The 22,251-nt window shown below is 41.6% G+C and overlaps 1 protein-coding gene across 2 annotated transcripts in view; it reads left to right on the forward strand.

The window, feature by feature from the left end:
• The window catches only part of LHFPL6 (LHFPL tetraspan subfamily member 6), a 227,510-nt gene that overhangs the window by 168,863 nt on the left and 36,396 nt on the right, over positions 1 to 22,251 (forward strand). The gene's annotated exons all lie outside the window — the stretch shown is intronic.

A 22,251-nucleotide genomic window follows, 5' to 3' on the forward strand; every position in this document is an offset into this window, starting at 1 on the left:
ATGAAAAGTCTTTATCTTCTTAAAGTCAACCAGTTTAGCCAATTCAAAAAAATCATGACACAAACTTCTCCTCCTTTCCATTACTATTAAAAATAGTCTCTAAATTTTGTTTCTGGTCATGTCCCTGGAAGCGCCAAACGAACTGACTTGCCGGTTTTGCAGTTGACAGGCAGAGTGTCTTTGCGACAAGGCATCAGCTTGTCTGTCATGGTCTGGTTGTATTTGAACTTGATTTTTATTTTTCAATGAGTATTACCTTTCAACTTTTTATCAAAGTTCAATCTGCACCTCAGTTTAAAGGCAAAGGACAATTTTTTTTTCAATGTGTTTCGGAGCATTATTGTTGGAGCATTTCAGTTTCCTATAATGAGAACTGAAAATTCGCTGGGTGTTTATAATTGGCTATAGGCAAGCACTAATTCTGAAAGATCTGTAAAAGGGACCGAATAAATACTTAATTAAAATGGTTATACCAGGAACTCTGTAACATTGTTTTTAATTTGAGTATGAAAAGATATCTGCATTACTACAGCATAATTCCCTTGCCTTAGGGTCTGCTAGTCTGGGGTGAGATTTCTGCCTGAATCGGGTAGTTTATTTTAGTCTACTGATTAGGCCATCAAGATGTGGTTATAAATAAAAAGCAATTTCAATTTCTGTAACTGACTTGTAAATAAGTTTACCTAAAACTCAGCTATTTCTCAGCATAATTGAATAGCTTATTCAATAGTTTTTTGACATACTTAAGATTGCATGTACATTGTGTTTGCTTTCTTAATTTCCAGTTGTATTTCAAGAGGGTTTTGACATAGCTAAATACAAACATCCTGATTTATCCTGTGGCAACTACAAAGATAAATAAGTAGTCTCTGCCATCCACTTCCACACTTGGTTATTATGCAGAAGGAAAGGACAATACCAGACACTGTGTCCCAGACGGGAATCTGCCACCTTCCATGAGTTCTCAGAAAGGAAATGCCTCTGTTTCTTTCCAAGAGCATCCAGTACTGTTTATCTGACTCTAATAATTGGGTTGTTACATAGTCATTGATGACTAATTAAACTACAACTTTTGTGAAGTGGTTCTTGAAATTAAAAAAAAAAAGGATGGGTCAAAAATCAGTTGTTATTAATATTAATCGCATGCAAAGGTGTATGTTCTGCGTATTTCTGTATATAGATGGGTCAGCGAATATGAAGGTGAAACCCCTTTTCAGACAAGTATTCACTATGTAGAAAAGCATCACCTTTGCACCTCATATTTATTTGTATTTGCAGCTCAACTCTTTTTTTTTTTTTTTCCTCCAGTGACAAGCTGATATTTGCTAAAGCTTTTCTGGGTCGTTTTCCTTAGCAGACACTACGTTTTGGTGACAGGCTTAATTCTTCCAGCTTCAGTTTCTGAGTTGTTTCACCTATGCCCCACTTCGCACTTCCCTGAGAAGGATCAAAAGTTAGTGAACATGTTTTGTAGGTGAAGATCTGGAAAACGGAAAGTTTGCATGCTGTGTAGAAATGCCTTAGCCTGATTCAAGGTAAACTTCGTGATGAACTCCAGAATATGGAGTACTCAGGGGCTTGGTCTGGAAGAAGTAGATTCTATCCCAAAAATTGTAGGCAGAAGATCTACAACCGGATTGGAGAGACTAGGAAAGTCATTAATTCCTTGATTGGCTGTTGGTGTTCAGTCGATAAGCCGTGTCTGCCTCTTTGTGACCCCGTGGACGGCAGCACGCCTGGCCTCCCTGTCCCTCACCATTTCCCAAAGTTTCCCCAAGTTCATGTCCATTGAATATAAACAGGCAAAAAGATATGACACTGAAAGATGAGTCCCCAGGTCGGAAGGTGTCCTCTATCCATACAGGATTTTTAAAGGAAAGGGATATGTGGAATCCAATGAAAGAAACAAAATGTCTGTGGAACCCAAATAAATACATTTGAAACACTGAAGGATATAAACTCTAAGCTTAATGTAGACAGCAGAATTCTGTTATGAGAAGAAAAGTAAATAAATAGATGATTTTAGTCTAGAGATCTGGGCTATAAGACTGTCTATTTGGAGAGCATGGTTTTGAGATCCATGTTGCCTATTGACTGTCAAAACAGAATTTCCTCCACATGTTGATGATGATAATGAGAAAAACTACCCTGATCTGCTGCAGTCCTGGAGTTTATGTCTAGGCTAAAATCTGAGGTTGATATTCAGTCACTCCCAGTGGAGAAATATAATCTCAACCATCACATGTCAGCATGACCACAAAATTGTTTGAGGTGATTTGGTTGTTTTCATTAGAAGACTTAAAATTACATGTGCGATGTTTTTTAAAATGTTATGTTTTACTCCAGAACAGTAAATGTTTTTGTATTAAGAAATCTGAATGTATATGGCATCGTAAGTGTTTATCATCACTGAGCCCTGTGATTAAATTAAAATGGGCAATTGACTATTCAGACTGGTGGTTTTAAGTTGAAATATTAATAAGTTCATAAATAATATTGAACCACTTGAGATAACTTAAGATCCACCATATTTAAGGTTTAATTTGTTATGTTTGTAAGAACTGCTGATGTGTATCATAGAATTTGAATTCTAATAATTGAGGCAATGAAGGAAATCAAAGGTAGTAAGTTTGTAAATGTAGTTTAAAATGTTTACAGAGTTTAAGTTAATCAACAGATCATAGATCACTTAAAAGACATTATCATTTGCTAAATTTCAAGAGAATAAAAATATTTTACAAAGTGAATTTGGAAATTTCAGGAATATTTATTTTTAAGAAAATAACTTCTAGGGACTGTTAAGACTTCACCTTCCAATGCAGGTGTGCAGCTTTGTTCTCTGATCGGGGAGGCAAGATCACACATACTGCATGGCCAAAAAACCAAAGCATAAAACAGAAACAACATTTTAACCAATGCAATAAAGACTTTAAAAATGGTCCACACCAAAAAAAATTTTTTTTAAAAAGAAAGAAAAGAATTTCTAAATAATCTTAACTGAGCAAAAACTAACCTTGGAGATATTAAAAGTCACACCCTGATAATATACTGATAGGATTCTTCCTCAAATGGTATATTGTTTACTGAAAAGAAAAGGCACTGAACTGGATAATATTTTACACCATCTCAAGCCCCGATTGAAAAAAAGTATATGTTGCCTTTTCAGACACAAGACCAAACTGGACCACAAAGGGAAATTGAGCTGAACGCTCTATCGTCATTTCCCATTCATCCTGAACTCTGGGGAGCTCACTTACAATACAGAATAATAAATTAACGTCAGTCACACCCATGAGGCCTCTTTAATGTTACCCATTGCAAAAATAGTTTGGACAGATTCCATCCTTTGCTTTAATAGGATGAGTCTTGCCATTAACTCAGATTTAGATTAGGGAAAAAAGGGCTGGAGCTGCCCCCAAGCAGCTTGGACTAATCTTGCATATCCTTTAACACTTTACCACATGCCTTCCTTCACCCTGGAGCTCCCTAAAATGTATTCATCCTCACTCTCCACTGTGGCCTATGAACATTACCTTAATCTGTGGCACCTGTTTAGGTTATGAGGCAGAAGGGCCCACAAGCTTCTTTTGGTGTGTGGTTTTTTTTTATTTTTATTTAAAGCTTATCACGTACCAAGTACTGTTCTTCTGCTAGAACAATGAATTAGACCACAAGTCTGCAAACTTTTTCTTTTTTTTTTTTTTTTCTCCTTGTGTTTATGTGTTGGTTTCTTGAAATTAGCAAGAACATTTATGCCTCTCTCCCCATAATCTGAGATCTTACTTAGAAGTTATCAAGACTTTCCTGGTGTCCAGTAGTTAAGAATCCACCTTGCAATGCAGGGGACACAGGTTCGATCCCTGGCTGAGGAACTAAGATCCCATATGCTGCCGAACAGCTAAGCCCACACACTGCAGCTACTGAGCCTACACATCACGACTAGAGAGACCATTCACTGCATCAAAAGATTCCTCATGATGCAATGAAAATCCCGAGTGCTGCAATTGAGACCCAACACAGGCAAATAAATACATAATAAATACATTTTTTTAAAAGTTACGCATCCATGCCAGATGTAGGAATTGTGGTTTGTAGAGACAGCCTAGAAAATGTTTACATCGTCAAGAATTTGAGTGGAAGATATTAATAGAATGTGAGGAGAATGAGTATTTTAGAGCAGAAATAATATTTTGGAGAGCGCAAACAAATCTGTTTCTTCTAGCACAGTCCTGTGAGTCATCAGGCTAATCATTTAAATATTAGCCCAATGCTTGATCAAAATTAGATAAAAATGACCATCAGTTTTCAAGATGTGATTTTTTTTTTTTTTGCATTTTGTGGGTGAATCTAGTTTTCTGATTCAGATAAAACGAACGGCTACTGAATTAGGCAAATGCTGCTTGAAGATGGGGAGGACTTGCTGAGGGGTATAATTCAAAAATTTGACAGACAGGTGCAGATTAGAAATGACAGGAGACAGTCTGCACTATATGATTTGTATTTTGACTGTCTATGCCAAGTTCATTCACGTAAGTCTAGGAGGACAATGCCCATAAATATATGCTACTCATCACCTTGCATGGGCTTCCCAGGTGGCTCAGTGGTAAGTAAAGAAGTCACCTGCCAATGCAGGAGTCTCGGGTTCGATCCCTGAATTGGGAATATCCCCTGGAGAAGGAAATGGCAACCCAGTCCAGTATTATTGCCTGGAAAACCCCATGGACAGAGGAGCCTAGCAGGCTACAGTCCATGGGGTCCCAAAGAGTTGGACATGAATGAGCAACTGAGCACGCACACACATCTCCTTGCCCTCACTGTCTCTTTAAGTTCTTGCTTTTTATATCTTCAGCTTTATCTAGCTCTCTTATGATCACATATGCACTAATCCTGCCTACAAATAGCTTACAAATGCCCTCCTGTCATTCCAATGTGCTAGGTTGCTCAATCGTGTCCAACTCTTTGTGACACCATGGACTGTAGTGGGCTCCTCTGTCCATGGGGATTCTCCAGGCAAGAATGGGAGTGGGTTGCCATGCCCTCCTCCAGGGGTCTTCCCAACCCAGGGATCGAACCCAGGTCTCTCTCATTGCAGGCAGATTCTTTACCGTCTGAGCCACCAGGAAGTTCTCTGTCATTCCAAAGGACCTGTTAAATAACCGATCACACAGTTAGCACTCAAACATTTGGTGAGTTGGCTAGTTTTAACTGGGGGAGAAAGTATCAATGAAATGATAAATATTGAATTCCCTGACATTTATTTTGCATAGATATATCCTGAGCACCTTCTAGGTAGCAGGCACTGTACAAAAACAGAGATGAGAAAACAACCAAGTACTTGCCCCTCATAGAGCATACAGTCTAGGAAGCAGGTGGTGTCAGAACAGAAATGGCCCAGCTATATGGGCTAATTCTAATCCATGCATGGCATGGCTATGTTGACTATACAGAAATGGACTGATTACAAAATAGGAAAATGTACAGAGAGCTCTGAGACAGAGAAAACTAAATTACAGAGGAACCTAAATTAGGTGGGGGAGAGATTAGCAATGTTTTTACTGAAAAAAATAATTTTGAAGTTGATGGTTCCCAAATGGCTAACCAACAGAATCAGCCAGAGAATAGTGGGTACAGACAAATACTGTTTGATTCCACTTACACCGAGTACCTAGAGTAGTCAGATTCATAGAGTTAGAAAGTACATTCGTGGATGCCAGGGCCAAGGTGATGGAGTGGAAGCGGATTGGAGAGGAAGCGGATTGGAGAGTTAGTATTTAATGGGAACAGTTTCAGTTTAGGAAGGTGAAAAATTCAGGAGATGGATAATGGTGAAATTTGCACAACAATGTGAATGTCCTCAGTGCCGCGGAACTGTACAGTAAAATATGGTTAAAATATTGGTTTATATTATGTGACTTTTACCACAATAAACATTAAAAATGTTGATGCCTGGCCCTCAGCTTCAGATGTTCTGATTTGATCTGTATGGGATATGACCTGGGCTATGGAATTTTTTAGAAGCTAATTCTGATGTGTAGCCAAGTGTGAGAACCAGGGATTTATGTGGAGACCTGAATGCTCAAACTACCACACAATTGCACTCATCTCACACACTAGTAAAGTAATGCTTAAAATTCTCCAACCCAGGCTTCAGCAATACCGTGAACCGTGAACTTCCAGATATTCAAGCTGGTTTTAGAAAAGGCAGAGGAACCAGAGATCAAATTGCCAGCATCCACTGGATCATTGAAAAAGCAGGAGAGTTCCAGAAAAACATCTGTTTCTGCTTTATTGACTATGCTAAAGCCTTTGACTGTGTAGATCACAATAAACTGTGGGAAATTCTGAACGAGATGGGAATACCAGACCACCTGACCTGCCTCTTGAGAAACCTGTATGCTGGTCAGGAAGCAACAGTTAGAACTGGACATGGAACAACAGACTGCTTCCAAATAGGAAAAGGAGTACGTCAAGGTTGTATATTGTCACCCTGCTTATTTAACTTCTATGCAGAGTACATCATGAGAAACGCTGGGCTGGATGAAGCACAAGCTGAAATCAAGATTGCCGGGGGAAACATCAATAACCTCAGATATGCAGATGACACCACCCTTATGGCAGAAAGTGAAGAAGAACTAAAGAACCTCTTGATGAAAGTGAAAGAGGAGAGTGAAAAAGTTGGCTTAAAGCTCAACATTCAGAAAACGAAGATCATGGCATCCGGTCCCATCACTTCATGGGAAATAAATGGGGAAACAGCGGAAACAGTGTCAGACTTTATTTTTGGGGGCTCCAAAATCACTGCAGATGGTGATTGCAGCCATGAAATTAAAAGACACTTACTCCTTGGAAGGAAAGTTATGACCAACCTAGATAGCATATTCAAAAGCAGAGACATTGCCAACAAAGGTCTGTCTAGTCAAGGCTATGGTTTTTCCAGTGGTCATGTATGGATGTGAGGGTTGGACTATAAAGAAGGCCGAGCGCCGAAGAATTGATGCTTTTGAACTGTGGTGTTGAAGACTCTTGAGAGTCCCTTGGACTTCAAGGAGATCCAACCAGTCCATCCTTAAGGAGATCAGTCCTGGGTGTTCATTGGAGGGACTGATGTTGACACTGAAACTCTAGTACTTTGGCCACCTGATGCGAAGAGCTGACTCATTTGAAAAGACCCTGATGCTGGGAAAGATTGAGGGCAGGAGGAGAAGGGGACGACAGTGGATGAGATGGTTGGATGGCATCACCGACTCAATGGATATGGGTTTGGGTGAACTCCGGGAGTTGGTGATGGACAGGGAGGCCTGGCCTGCTGTGGTTCATGGGGTCACAAAGAGTTGGACACAACTGAGTGACTGAGCTGAACTGAACTAAGGGGTGAGTCAGAACAAACCAGGTAAAGAATTCAGAGGGGGCTTCTTAGCCCCTGGAGGTAGAAAGGCTTGTACACTCGGGCTGAAAGAAGCCTCGTTTGCTGGGTCAGGATGAAGAATGGGCTGCTGACTGCTGACCAAGCCATCTGGGCCATGCACAACTCTGAGGTTCATTTTGTTAGATAATAGTAAGCAACTCGATGAGAGAAAGCCACTCCCTTATGATCTGGCTTCTAGGTTTCAATGGGGTTGCAAAGAGCTGGACACCACTGAGGGATTGAACTGAACTAAACTAGGTTACAAACATGTAAATTACAAACAAAACTGTGGCCCACGTACTTAATACATAGCCTTTAGGAAAGCAGACACGGGACAGATCACACACTTTGTCCTTTAAGCTGCATAAAGTCTCAGCTTTCTCTATTTCTAGGTGCACTGACCTTCCATTGTATGAAAGGTTTACCTGGGACAAAAACAACATTAACATGGCAGGATTCCAGGCCTTCTGCTTGGCATTGTGAATCAGAAATCCTTCTAACCCTATGGCTGGGCACAGATCCAAGGGATCAAGCCACAGGCACCACCCCTCCAAGAGGTGCGAGAGTCACGTCTAATGGGATGCTGGCCAGGCTAGATTCTTATAACCTCACATAACAGAGAGGGTATGCCTAACTTACTTTCTGCACATGCACATATTTCAAAAATCCAAAGTGTCGTCTAATGAGATCCTATTATTATACCCATCATGCCAATTAACAAAACAGTATTTTCACCAGTAAAAACCTATTGCTAGTATTTACTTGCAGTTGGCATGGTTGGTTTCTGCTCTTGATTGATTTGCAGATAATAGCAAGGCTTGTCTTAGCTGCCTCTAGACTGTGGAAGCTTTCTCATCCAATGTCACTTGCCACCGTGGCTTGGGCATTTCTTCATAACATGTTAGCTGATGACTCCTGGACACAAAAGTTTAAACCAACAGGTATATGCACAATATCACACTTATTACATATTTGTTAATGAAACAACAAAGAAAATTATACACTTGTGACAGGGAAATAATGGTCACCTCTAAGCCTGGAAAGATTTGAGAGGAGGCTAGGAAAAAATTCTTTTTAAATGAGAACTCTAACACAGATGAACTTCCTTTCCTGACTATTTATAGAACACAAGAGTTTAGAGAGTGCAGAGGCGTAAACTTGGAAATAAAGGAGAGCTGCTTGGATGTTCCCTTGTCTAGACTGGCAAAGCTTTCATTGTCCAATTCTGTGAATGACTTGAATTGCCCCTTGATCAAAGCGTGGCTTCTCCCAGGTCTCCTACCCTAGTGATCCCTATTTTGGCTTGTTTCTCAGTATCTAGGGATTTAGAGATTATTAAGGAAACTCTGGGATGTAATTATCAAATTATCTTGCTGTCTCCCTGGGTCATTGTGTACCCTCCTGGGGGAATTCTTCCCAGGAGCCTTTGACTCTGTTTCGATAATGAGGTGCCATCTTTGATCAAGAGAAAATCAAAGTGAAGATTTGAGTTGCTCAGGAGTCACAGCCCCAGCCTCTCAGACTGCGAGAGCCGCTTTCCCACAGTCAGTTCAAAAGACCAGGCGGGGTTCTGAAGTCTCTGTTGGATTTCTTTCTGATACTACTAGATTGTAATAGCTTCAGCCACTGGCAAAGCCTTCATGTTGCTCTCAATAGTGGAGGTGTTTATGATGGCTTCTTCAGTTCCAGCATGTCTTCTGCTCTTGTTGCTGGAGGATTCTTTTGCTTTCATTGCAGATAACTTTTAGAAATTGCTTTCATGAGTCAGCATTTTCTAAGCTCTTTTGTGTTACAAATGGAGCCTGTGATTATGGGCTGTGTCTGTGTCATGCATGCTCAGTCGCTTCAGTTGTGTCCAACTCTTTGCCACCCTGTGGACTATAGCTCTCCAGGCTCCTCTGTCCATGGAATTCTTCAGGCAAGAACACTGGAGTGGGTTGCCATGCCCTCCTCCAGAGGATCTCCCTGACCCAGGGATCAAACCTGTGTCTCTGATGTCTCCTGCATTGGCAAGGGGGTTCTTTACCACTAGCGGCTCCTGGGAAGCCCCAGTCTGTATCATCAACAGAAATATAACGTGACTGCACGGGTCATTTAATGCTTTCAAACAGCTCTGTGTTAAAAAGCAAAGAGAAACATGAAATTAGCTTTAATAATATATTTTAAGTAACCCAATATATCAAAATATTATTTCAACATGTAATCAATATAAAATGTACTGATGAGGTATTTTCCTCTTCTTTTTCATACTAAGGCTTTGAAATTAGTGTGTCTTTTTACACTTCCAGCATATTTCAGTTTGGACCAGCCACCTTTCAAGTGCTAGTGGCTGGCTACTGTGTTGGAGAGCAGCGGTCTCTATAGTATTACTAAGAAATCTATTATCTGAATAATCTATTTTCCATTCAGCTTCTCATTTGGGTTGATTTTTTTGAAAGCATATGCCCAGATTCTTCTGTATTTTCCAAGTGGCTCTCCTGATTGATGGCCCCTAATTTTGAGATGGCAGGGGTTGTTGTTGGAAGAGAGCTAATTGGCCTTGTGGAATTCAAACTTGTCTTTTAGTTCCACGCCCTAAACGAGCCATGTTGGTTAATTGTTCCTAGCAATGTAGAAGTGACAGAAGCCAGACTGATGGCTTATGGGGGCAGAGTATTGGCAAATCAGGAAAGGGTGAAAATGATTAAACAATAGAGTACGTGATTCTTTTGTGAAACCTGAGTTTTAAACAATCAGAAGGAAAAGGCTTAGTGTTTTCTCTGAAAAGCTCAGAGAGGTTCAAACTGCTCGTCTTTCTGCTTTAGCACCAGTGTGACAGTGACCCCTGGAAAGAACAGGCACAGATGGAGAGCACCTCCGTCTCCAAACCTTACTCAGCCTGACAGCATGGGATGGTGAGGTCATTTCCCCCGCTGACTCCACGTGTACCTAATGTGTATCTTCACAAGGCTGATGAATTTCTCCTCTTCAGTGAGAACAGCGATGTTCTCATTTTAAAGGCGCGAAACAGAGAAAGAGGAACAAACTGTACTTTGTTTTCTTCGTTTGTAGTTTCCACTCTCATTGTTATTTATGTAAGAGGGCTCATGCAAGGGACTTTGGCACTTCAGTGCACTTTTCTCAAAGTCCAGATAAATGTAGAAGTACCCACATTTGAAAGACGTGGGGGAGGCTCTATAATTGTTGGGCTTAGAATGCTCAGTTTGCTATGAATACTTTCCGTTATACTCAACATAGTTGTGAGAGCAGAATTTAATACTATGTATTAACAGCTCTATAAAGGAATAATCCAAATTTGTTTTCTGTATGTTAATTATAGGATGGCTTGATTTATGTTGAAATGATTTTTTACTATAATATTTCTCATTCATTGATTTCATTGGTGGTTAAGCTTGAAAATAGGTGAAACTGAGACATAATCATAAGAAATCAAGAAAGTGGAGAGTAGATACAATGACTGATGCTTACTGGCCTTTTGGTGCTGGAAAGATACAGAATTATCTTACTAATGTCAGCCATCCTAATAATAGTCTGAAAGGTCTAAAAGGTATTTCCTCTAATGCAGCATTGTCCAACAGAAATGTCTACAAATGATGCAAATGTTTTATATCTATGATGCCCAATGCAGTAGCCTGGCTACTGAAGATGTGAAACATCGCTAGTATTAAAGAGAAACTGAATATTTACTTCACATTTTGATTAAACTCAGGTCAGTTTTTTTTTTTTCACAAGTGAACATTAACAGAAAATATCAAGCGAAGCAAAAGCAGTCACGCTAAAGTATACATTATCACCATCCGTCTTTTTAAATGTACAATTATTAATTTCTACTTCACATTGGATTTGCTTTCCTGGATCATATTTTATGTGTTTTTTCAACCCTGACAGTCAGAGTCCTCTGATCTCCAGAGCCCTTCCAACCCCTTATGGATGCTGATAACAGTGGAATTCATCTCACCCAAGATACAAGAGTCAGCATTAGGTATATGCCATGGCGTTTGGACCTCTGGATGAATTTCTTCCTTTCGTGCAGCTTGATCTTTATAGAACACTGTCCTTTCCAGGCACCATGCTTCTCCCGCTTCCACAAACAAAAGTTGCTTTCCCAACTTTGCTACCGTAAACTTGCAATTAAGATATACCTACTTAGGGACTTTCCTGGGGGTCGGTGGTTGCGACTTCACTTTCCAATTCAGGGGGTACAGGTTTGCTTCCTGATCAGGGAGGTAAGATCCCACATGCCTTGGCAGCCAAAACGTCAAAACCTAAAGCAGAAACAATATTATAACAAATTCAATAAAAACTTTAAAAATGGTCCACATTAACAAAAAAAAATCCTTAAAAAAAGTTATACCTACATAAATGTTTTTGATTATAGTTTAAAAATAACTTGTGCTTCCCCTCTTCCAGTTATCTTCTTCCCAGCATTACTTTCCTCTTCTAATAAATGCTAATTAGTATGTTTTTTGTGCGGGGCTTCCCTGGTAGCTCAGCTGATGAAGAATCCACCTGCAATGTGGGAGACCTGGGTTTGATCCCTGGGTTGGGAAGCTCCCCTGGAGAAGGGCATGGCAACCCACTCCAGTATTCTTGCCTGGAGAATCCCATGGACAGAGGAGCCTGGCGGGACAGTCTATGGGGTTCCATAGAGTCAGACACAACTGAATGAGCACAGCACAGCACAGGCTTTTTGTGCTGCCTTAGAAACGTCTGTATTAACGTCCTTCTGCTCAAAGAGGCTGCTCTTAGTTTTCATCTGAATCCTTCAGATTATTTTGAGCAGAAATGAGTATATCAAAACCACTTTAGACTGTGATCCTGTACTCTTTCTCAACAAGATGGCAGCAAGTACTATAAAAGTGTGGTTCGTTACAGATTTTAATATAAGCAGCAGATTAAACCAGATTGAGTGTTAAGCTCTTTTGGCTTGCAAACACTTTTGTTGCAAGTTTGAAAGCCCTGGGTTGGAATTTTTATAGCATCTGACAAACCATAGGTTTTTAAAAACTTGAATTCTTGTACTAATTATTGGCTTGAGGAAAGATTTTGAGTTGTAAGGTAGGTTGGCTGCACACATGTCAAATGATTGTAAAAAGTGCTGTGCTGTATTAGAGGCTGGTGGCGCTTGGCTGAATCCTATCAATCCACAATATCCAAGAAGGAAAACTGGTACCAGCAAAACTTCCAGGCTGGGTAACTGCAGCCCTTCACTGAGTCATCTCAGATATGGAGAAGTAAAGATTGAAATGGCATATGGCTCATTGGTGTTCTACCCTATGCAGGAGAACCTTAACCCTTAGCACGTAACCTTAACCATCGAGGAATATGGATATTAATGTTTCTCAAGATGGTAAATTAAAGGCAGAATCTCACAGGTCAGGTCCAGCGAACCCAATGTTTTTTTAATGTTAATTTATGTCTATTAATTTGACTGTCCCAGGTCTTAGTTGGGGCCTGTGGGATCCAGTTTTCCACCCAGGGATCAAACCCGTGCCCCCTGCGTTGGGAGCATGGAGCCCCAGTCACTGGATCACAAGGGAAGTCCCAAGAGAACCCAATGCTTCACAGCACTTTTTTTTTTCCTTTTTAATAGTTTCTTTTTCCAAAGAGCTCAAAGAAATCTACAAATATATCTATAATCTTTGCTTAACATTCAGGAAAATACTCAGGAGATGCATTGCTTAGTCAGAGGATCAATAGGAAAACAGGCAAAGGAAAAGCAGCCCTGTGTAGAATAGGGTCTGGGACTAAAATCCTTCCTTCTTTCATTCCCTTGATTATTTCTCCCCCACATTTCCCAGCCATGGCAACTCTGGGAAGAGTTCCAGTGGAGCTCAATCTGAAAACGGACCAAAACAGTTATGAAAGATGTGTGTAATGATGAGGTGTCTGCTGAGATACTGCCCCCACCCCTAAAATACTTTTTATGGCATCTTAATGCCATTTGGCAGGACTACTGCATCTCTCTCTCTCTCTCTCTCTCTCTCTCTCTCTCTCCCTACATGCACACGCACACATTTGTGAACACTTAGTCTCCCAGAACTCAAGATAGTTTAGGAGTTAAAGCTTTAAATAAATGGTAATTTCTAAGTTGATGGGACCTTTCAAAGCAACCCCCCCAAAAAGGCTGGGGGGCACTAATTTTCTCTAACCAGGAGCTCCTAGAAATAGGGTTATATGGAAATAGGAGAATCAGCTTCAAAATAAAAATCTGCATTTGGGAGAAGGGAAGCTCAGCCATTCTGAAAACAAGAATAAAGAGGAGGAAAAGTGGCCAAACCTTGAGATGCCAGAGGAAGGGGGGATATACGACCTTCCTTTACCTTCTTCATGGATGGCTTGCAAGGATTAATTAAGTAAAAGTCTGTAAATTTCTTTAAGCCCTTTGTTGAAAGAAGCTATTTAAATATAAATTATGACCACGCAGCTTGCATCTCACATGTCAGGCACGCATGGTTAACTGTGTCCCGTCTATAAATTATGCTTCCTCCAGGTTATAAAGATGAGGATCCCTGATCGACCTTCGTTCCCTGACCCAGTAGTAAGGCAGAGATTTATGGTGTTACCTGTGGCATCTGAGTACAGGCTGCCTCTTGAACTCCAAGTTATGCTTGAAGAAATCAGATCATGTGTCTGTCTCTTCTTGGATGAATTTTCTTAAGAGATATAAGGGATGGGGGTGGGATGAGGGGCAGGAGTTGGTTGATAAACTAAGACAATAGCGTTCTACTGTTTCCTTTTAATACACTATCCTTTATCCAAGTATTGCCTAAGAGGGTAAAAAATTAAGGTGAGAGAAGAGAATGTTTTTGAGGTCTGGTGTATACTTTGTTCTCATAAGCCACTCTTGGATGAATAAAATTTTAAGAAGTGTTTATTGCTTTTCCCTTCTCTTTCCTCATTATCTCATAAGAGCAAAACTACTTCCACATGCTGTGCACTCTGCAGGGACGTTTTCTCTAATCCCCTCAACACCTCTGTAAAGAGAACCTGGAGTGGCCGTTTTCTGGATGGAACTCTTGGGGCTCAAATTTAGGAGACTTGTTCCATCAATATCTAGTAAGTAGCATACCCAGTATTCAAACACAGGACTCGGGAACTCCAAAGCCTTTGTTCCTAACAGTCCTCCTCTTGAATATCTGGCTGAGTGAGTGTAACCATAGTTAGTCAACACGCACCGACCAGACCAGAGCCTGCTTTGGAGATGACGTTGCAGGTTCCAAGGCAGGGGTGGGATGTGTTGATGGTTGCAGGCTACATTTACTTACACGTGGCTGTTTTGTTTGGTTGGTTTTCGTTTTCATGATTAGGTCAGACTTTTCTAACAGGATCTTGTTGGAGCCTTGTTCCCGGAAAGCTTTCATGTTGCAGGGTGATGATTCTGTTCACATTTTTTTTTCCCTTTATTTAAGGCCTATTGGGAGTGATTCATTTTGGTGGTGCTAGTGATAAAGAATCCACTTGCCAATGCAGGAGATGCGGGTTTGATCCCTGAGTCAGGAAGATCCCCTGGAGGAGGAAATGGCAACCCACTCCAGTATTCTTGCCAGGAGAATCCTGTGGACAAAGGAGCTTGCTGGGCTACAGCCAATAGGGTTGCAAAGAGTAGGACACAACTATGTCTGAGCAGCAGCATTTTGTTAAAAACAGCAGTCATCCTTGAAAGAAAACATGTCTACACAGAAAATTGAGCTGCGTGGCTGGACTGGGCTGGAGATCTATAGGTTGTCTTTCTGGGTTTGGTGAAATGGATTAAGAAATTCTTATTGGTATTTCTGGGTCAGACAACAGAAGCATGCCGATCCTATTTTAGGTCATAGAGTGGCTGTTTGAGAAATGTGGAAAGCTTAGAGGTACTTCTTGCTCCTGACTTGTATATAAGTTACTTCCAAATTGATGGGTTCTTACTTAGTACCATCAGCCCTTAGGGATGCAGTGTTGTCTCAGTTGTGGCATTGGGTCTAACTTTGTATCCACCTCGTAGTCTGTTCAGACCACTGAGCCAAGGGAAAAAAGAGGGCGGGGCACAAATAATTGAAAAAAAATTCATTCATATGTCCTGATGCTGGAAATCTGTGACAAACATCTCCCTCATCCCCTCCTTCCCCCCAGAAAAGATGGCTTGGTGGATCAACAGAGGAATGGAAAAGATAGGCGATAGAGCAAATTTTAAAAACCTGTTAATCATAAAACCTAGACAGTGGGTATCTGGGTGTTCACCATACAATTCTTCCAACTTTGCTATAAGTTTGCAATTTTTCATAGCAGAATATTGGAGAGAACAGAGAGGAAATGTGATAATTCTTCACTGTAGAGCTGTGATCTTAGTTTCAGAAAATACATCGATTCAGAAGATGTAAGCAAGCAATAAGGCTTTCCTTAAGCAGTTTTTTGGTTTGTTTAAACTGGCAGTTACCTGGAGCTGCTACTGAAGAATCCGAAATCGGAAGGTATAGTAGGGTGAAATGTTTGCAACGCCCGTGATACAATATTAGTATTAATACTGATGACCAAGCCCTTGTCTTATGCCAAGCCCCAACTGGGCATCTTTATTAAGTCTTTTATTTATTTCTAATAACAATACTGAAGATGTGGGTACCATTGTGTCTATTTGATAGATGAAAATCTGGGCTTAGGGAAGTCAAAAGCATGCTGTTCAAGGTCACACGTCTGGTGAGGTGGTGTCAGGATTCAGACCTGACGAGGTCAACTTCAAGGCCGGTACTGTTCCCCCTGGATCCTTGCTGCTCAAAGTGTGATGCACTCAGCAGCCCCTCATCTCACCGGGAGCCCCTTCAAAATGCAGGCGATTCAGCCCTGCCCCCAACCTGCAGAGCTAGAATCTGCATTTGAACAAGCCCTCCAGCTGTTTTGTATGCGTGTCAGGCTGAGAAGCGTTGTCCCCAGCCACCCTCCTCTGGAAATGTGGGACTGTGTCTTTATTTTCCCTCTGCTGTTAACACAGGACACCTTTGAAAAATAGTGAAAGTGTTCGTTGCTCAGTCGTGTCCGACTCTTTGCAATCCCATGGACTGTAACCCACCAGGCTCCTCTGTCCATGGGATTCTCCAGGCAAGAATACTGGAGTGGGTAGCCATTCCCTTCTCCAAGGGATCTTCCTGACCCAGGGATCAAACCCCAGTCTCCTCCATTGCAGGCAGATTCGTCACCATCTGAGCCACGGGAGAAGTCCACAGGACACCTTAGGGTCAGTGAAAATTAGAATTTCTTTTGCTTCAGAACTGAAGCTGCAGCACTGAGCCTGGCCAGCTCTGTTCTCAGGAGCCTCAGAGAGAAGGCAGTGAACCAAAGCATAGAATAGGCATCTAGAAATCTGAGTTTATCCCAGCTCCGCCCCTCATTATCCCCTGGGTGACGCTCAGATCTCCACTCTTGTCTGTGATTCCATCCTGACCAAAGCGGGGACAACCAGTTCTGGATACACCTGCCTCGCAGAAAGGTCATGGTGCCTTTAGAAGTAAAAAGAAATAGAACGAGAACAGATGAAAGTGTTTTTATCGTTATTGTCGTGTATGGGTCCTTTGACTGAGGGCCATCAGGCTTGTGGCTGTTTCATTCTTGCTAACTGAGGTTTGCATGGCTGATACGACTGTTGGGTCAAGTGTTTACGAGTCATGGTGAACCTCTCTGTGTTCCATCTAAGAAGAGGAACCTTCTTCTTACTGGAACCTCTTACTGGAACCTCTCTGTGTTCCATCTAAGAAGAGGGCCTTCTCTGAGAGAAGTACAAACACACATTGGCTCGAACAGAGTCCACCTCCCTCCCCTACATCAGCGCAAAGTTCAAAGCTTAGCAGTAGAGACCAGTCACTGAACACTTACTGGGAGTATCGTACCCATCTCTGCACATACACTATTTCACCCCGAGAAGGAGGCATCCCCATTTTACAGATTGGCCTGAAAGTGAGTCCCTGGTTGGTTGTTGTTGCTCAGTTACTAAGTCGTGTCTGACTCTTTTGCTACCCCATGGACTGTAACCCTCGGGGCTCCTCTGTCCATGAAATTCTCCAGGCAAGAATACTGGCGTGGGTTGCCATTTGCTTTTCCAGGGGATCTTCCCAACCCAGAGATCAAACCCTCATCTCCTGCATTTCAGGCATATTCTTTACCTCTGAGCCACCAGGGAAGCCAGCTCTTAAATAGGAGGGTTAGAAAAATGTTGCTTTCAATCAGATGTAATTTTCCAGAAAGCAGTCACATAGAAATTACAAAATCTCTAAGTTGCACTGTTTGAAACAACTTTAATTTTTCTACCAGTGATTGCCTAGGACTCTAGAAAAAGCAAAGATGCCAGGTCACTAGTGGCTGAGAGTAGCTTCTGATTTTTCACCCTAGGCTACAGAGCAGGTACTCTGGTGGTCCTCATGGTGTATGTCTTTGGTGTTTTCTGCCCCATGAACTGGAAAAGAAGATGAAATGAGAATCAAGGAGCCATTTTGGAAAATATTTTAAGAGAATCTAAAGTTTGTTCTCTTCTGCAGGGTGTTTTCAGTGGGAAAATAGTCTTATTGTGATTTGTGAAAGTATCTTTGATAGCGCAGAAGTGGTCTTGTTTCTATATTATGCTTTAGTGTCAGGAGATGTGCTTTTCTTGGCTAAACCTCTGATGATGAAGAATCCATTTCTTATCTCTGTGTTTCGATGTCCTCTTTATGGATTGAGTTCTTGGTGTGCTGGAACTCACATCCTGGTTCTCCCTCACTGGCACTCAGGGAAGGGGGGATCTATCTGTAGGGTTCCCAGGAGCCCATTCCTTCTCTTTGGTAACAGGCAACAACAGAGTTGTTCCCTGTAGAGAGTCAATCACAGAGAAATGGTGACTTGAAATCTCTCTTCCACCCCATCCCTACTTCTCCATTTATATACAAGGTTCCTCAATACACATGTGAATATGAGAGGTCAGGTCAGAGTTGGGACCATGAACACTTTGGGATTTGGGCATCAATAGAAGGTAGAGTTAGGAGAACTGGCTCAGATTGGCCTGAAAGTAAGTCCCTGGAATACCAGTAAATACATCTACCAGTATTTACTGGTAGATGAGCAGAAACCTACTTCTCTAAGCTTCAATTTCCTCTTCTGCTAACTGAAGGCTGCTGCTGCTGCTGCTGCTGCTAAGTCGCTTCAGTCGTGTCTGTCTCTGTGTGACCCCATAGACGGCAACCCACTAGGCTCCCCCGTCCCTGGGATTCTCCAGGCAAGAATACTGGAGTGGGTTGCCAGTTCCTTCTCCAATGCATGAAAGTGAAAAGTGAAAGTGAAGTCGCTCAGTCGTGTCCGACTCTTAGCGACCCCATGGACTGCAGCCTACCAGGCTCCTCCATGCATGGGATTTTCCAGGCAAGAGTACTGGAATGGGGTGCCATTGCCTTCTCCAAACTAAAGGCTATTATCTATTAGATAACTATTACATGGGCTTCCCTGGCTTAGTGGTAAAGAATCTGCCTGCAACGCAGGAAACACAGGTTCAGCCCTTGGGTCAGAAAGATCCCCTGAAGAAGAACCCACTCCAGTATCCTTGCCTAGGAAATCCCATGGACAGAGGAGCCTGGCAGGCTACAAGTCCATGGAGACGCGGAAGAGTCGGACACGACTTAGCAACTGAACAACAATAACAACAAAATGGCTTGCAAAAGCCTAACTGAGTCTGTTTCTTCTAGAATACTTCAGTATTTTTCTCCTCATTGTCTGTTCAGAGTCCAAAGAGTTATAATACTGACCTTTGCCCTCGTTCTCTCGCCACTACTGGATTTATTTTGTTGTTACATTGTGTAAGGGCTGGTTATCGAGGACTGAAAATGGACGAATATGATGGACATAAATAGCACATGAAGACTTAGGGACGGAAAGTGCCAACCTTTTCCAAAGAAAAGTCTAGATAACAGGCTACAGGACTGTGCAGCTTTCATGAGAAAAGTAGAGAAAACAATTTCCCTCGGTGCTTGCCACAGAAAGGAAGAAAAAGGACCTGGAGGACGAACAAAAGTATCTAAAAAACACAAAAGATGAATTGATGGGAAGGACTTGTGTGACCACTGCAGGGGCAATAGGTGGAAAAAGTCAGGCTGTTTAAAAAAAAATAATAAACCATGGAAAAGAATGGAGCAAATAGTCATGGAAAAAAAGTGAGATCACATAAAAACTCTCAAGATTGGCCTGGAAAAAAAATAAGACTTTATGCGTTGAACATGAAGACTATTCGTACCACCTGTGGAGAGTAATTGGCATTGGCTGACTGGAGGGGTTTGTTTTGCCTTCTTGGCAAGAGCCGAATTGTTATGTTAATATTCCGTTGGCTAAGTGTGAAGTATTGACTTTGAATAGAAAAGGGTTTGCAGAAGGGAAAATTCCCAGCCTGGGGTTTTCACTTTGACCAAAGAACTCTTAAGGAGCTTCAGACTCCCCACTCAGATTCTGAAAAATAATTAGTATCATGACAGGCATCGCCAGCATGGTGCAAAAATGAATACCGTTTCCACTAGGACCTTCTCCCCAAAGTGGTTTACAGGCAGAGTGTCTCCTAAGATTTAGACCCAGGAACATATCTGGGGCCAAGGGCAGATCCCTTGGATCATACAGCATCACAGCACAGCTCCCAGCATCCACCTTTCTGCATTTACCTGGACTCTCCCTTCTCCATTAATACTGGCTTCTCTTTAGAGGTCTCTGTGCTGACTTGACTCTTCATATATTTTAATTATCTTGAACAGAGTGAGGCCAGAAACCTAGGGTTGTTGTTCAGTCACTAAGTCATGGCCAACTCTTTGTGACCCCATGAATTGCATGCAGCATGCCAGACTTCCTTGTCCTTCACTATCTCTTGGAGTTTGCTCAGATTCATGTCCATTGAGTCAGTGATGCTATCTAACCATCTCATCCTCTGTTGCCCCCTTCTCTTCCTGCCTTCTGTCTTTCTCAGCGTCAGGGTCTTTTCCAATGAGTTGGCTCTTCCCATCAGGTTGCCAAAGTATTGGAGTTTCAGCTTCAGCATCAGTCCTTCCAATGATTAATCAGGGTTAATTTCCTTTAGGATTGACTGGTTTGATATTCTTGTTGTCCAAGGGACTCTCAAGAGTCTTCTCTAACACCACAGTTTGAAAGCATCAGTTCTTTGGAGCTCAGCCTCCTTTATGGGTACTCAAGTTAAAATGGCCTAATAGTTAATGCATGATTCAAATGTGTCTGTGTGTGTTTTTAATTTAAGAACTATTGAGTCATTTGTTTGGATTTTTTTTTTTTTTCCTTTTTAGGAAGCCGTCTCTCTCTGAATTCCCAGGACCACCTACAGAATGACTTTTGTCAAGGTCTATGATGTCCTGATGTCTAATTCCAGCTAGGTGCTGGTGAAATCTAAAAGTTTGAACTAATTTACACTAATTTGTGATTGACTCATGACCCCTTAAAAGTTGCAGTCTTTAGGACTGCAAAAACAGATTTCTTCTTTAATTGCAAATGAGCCTATAGCAGCAAATGACCTCACACGTCCTCCACCCACCCACCTCTGTTACCACCTTCCTCAGGTTGATGCCTCAGTTCACAGCATCTTTCCTCACTTCCACTCCTCCTTGCACAGATTTTTCAAAAAGTGTGACTTTTTTTTCTTTCATGGCAGTGAAACAAGAATTCGGTTGAAATACCACATAATTAAGCCCCATGAGGTAACCACAAGGTTTATAAATCTAATAAAGAAAATCCATGTAAATAATATAAAAGTTTGTGAGCCAGAGATTTTAATTGAACCATTTACTCCCCAGGAGCAAATTAGTCAGCCGGAGCTATAAAAACTCATTAGATCACTAAAATTTCATTCGGGCAACCACTTTACATTCCAGAATATTTTCTGGGCCTATTTTCAGCATACAGTATCATATCTAAGTAGTATCTAATTCAAGAATTTTCAAACTATGTTTCCAGCAAACGTTGATATCCACAACATGGTCTAAGATTTAACACTGCTAAAAACTGAACGATGGCAGATTTCTTCTGTAAAAAAGATGTTCTTACTTTTATGTAATTGTCTCCAACTTTACCACGTCAATACTTCAGTATAGATGATAAATTCTAGTTGACTCCAATGTAAGGGCCCTTAGTTAACATTTAAAGTGTCCTCTTTGGAAATCCACACTCAAGAAGTTCATTAGCAGAAGTTCCCTAAGAGAGACCACACCACAGAGGTAATTAATACAAAGCCTTTTAATATCACTGTACTTACCGCAAGGAAATGACAACCCACTCCAGTATTCTTGCCTTGGAAATTCCGTAAACAGAGGAGCCTGGCAGGCTATAGTCCATGGGGTTCCAAGGAGTTGGACACAACTGAGCGTGCACACACCATACTTACCCCAAGGTCTAATAATTAGCATAGGTTGTATTATAGATCATTCTTAATTGAGAAAAAGGATGATGTTTAAGTAATGGACAGATAGAAAGTACATGTGAGCCCCTCCGCACTCCCACAAGTAGAACGTCAAAGTGAAGTCGTTCAGTCGTGTCCGACTCTTTCCAACCCCATGGACGGTAGCCTACCACACTCCTCCATCCATGGGATTTTCCAGGCAAGACCACTGAAGTGGGTTGCCATTTCCTTCTCCAGAGGATCTTCCCGACCCAGGGATTGAACCTGGTGTCCCGTGTTGTAGGCAGGTGCTTTACTGTCAGAGCCACCAGGGAAGTCCCCACAAGTAGGGTATGTATCAATACCAGCCAGGGAATGGCCAGTGAAAGAAACCACTCTAGGTATTTCAAGAAGGAGGGGATGTAACCCAGGGATTTGAAGTTTCACAGACCTGTTAGATCTGGGGAAGTGAAAATCAGAGAAGCTCCTTTGT

Source organism: Bos indicus x Bos taurus, chromosome 12, assembly GCF_003369695.1.
Source record: "Bos indicus x Bos taurus breed Angus x Brahman F1 hybrid chromosome 12, Bos_hybrid_MaternalHap_v2.0, whole genome shotgun sequence".
NCBI lineage: Eukaryota > Metazoa > Chordata > Mammalia > Artiodactyla > Bovidae > Bos > Bos indicus x Bos taurus.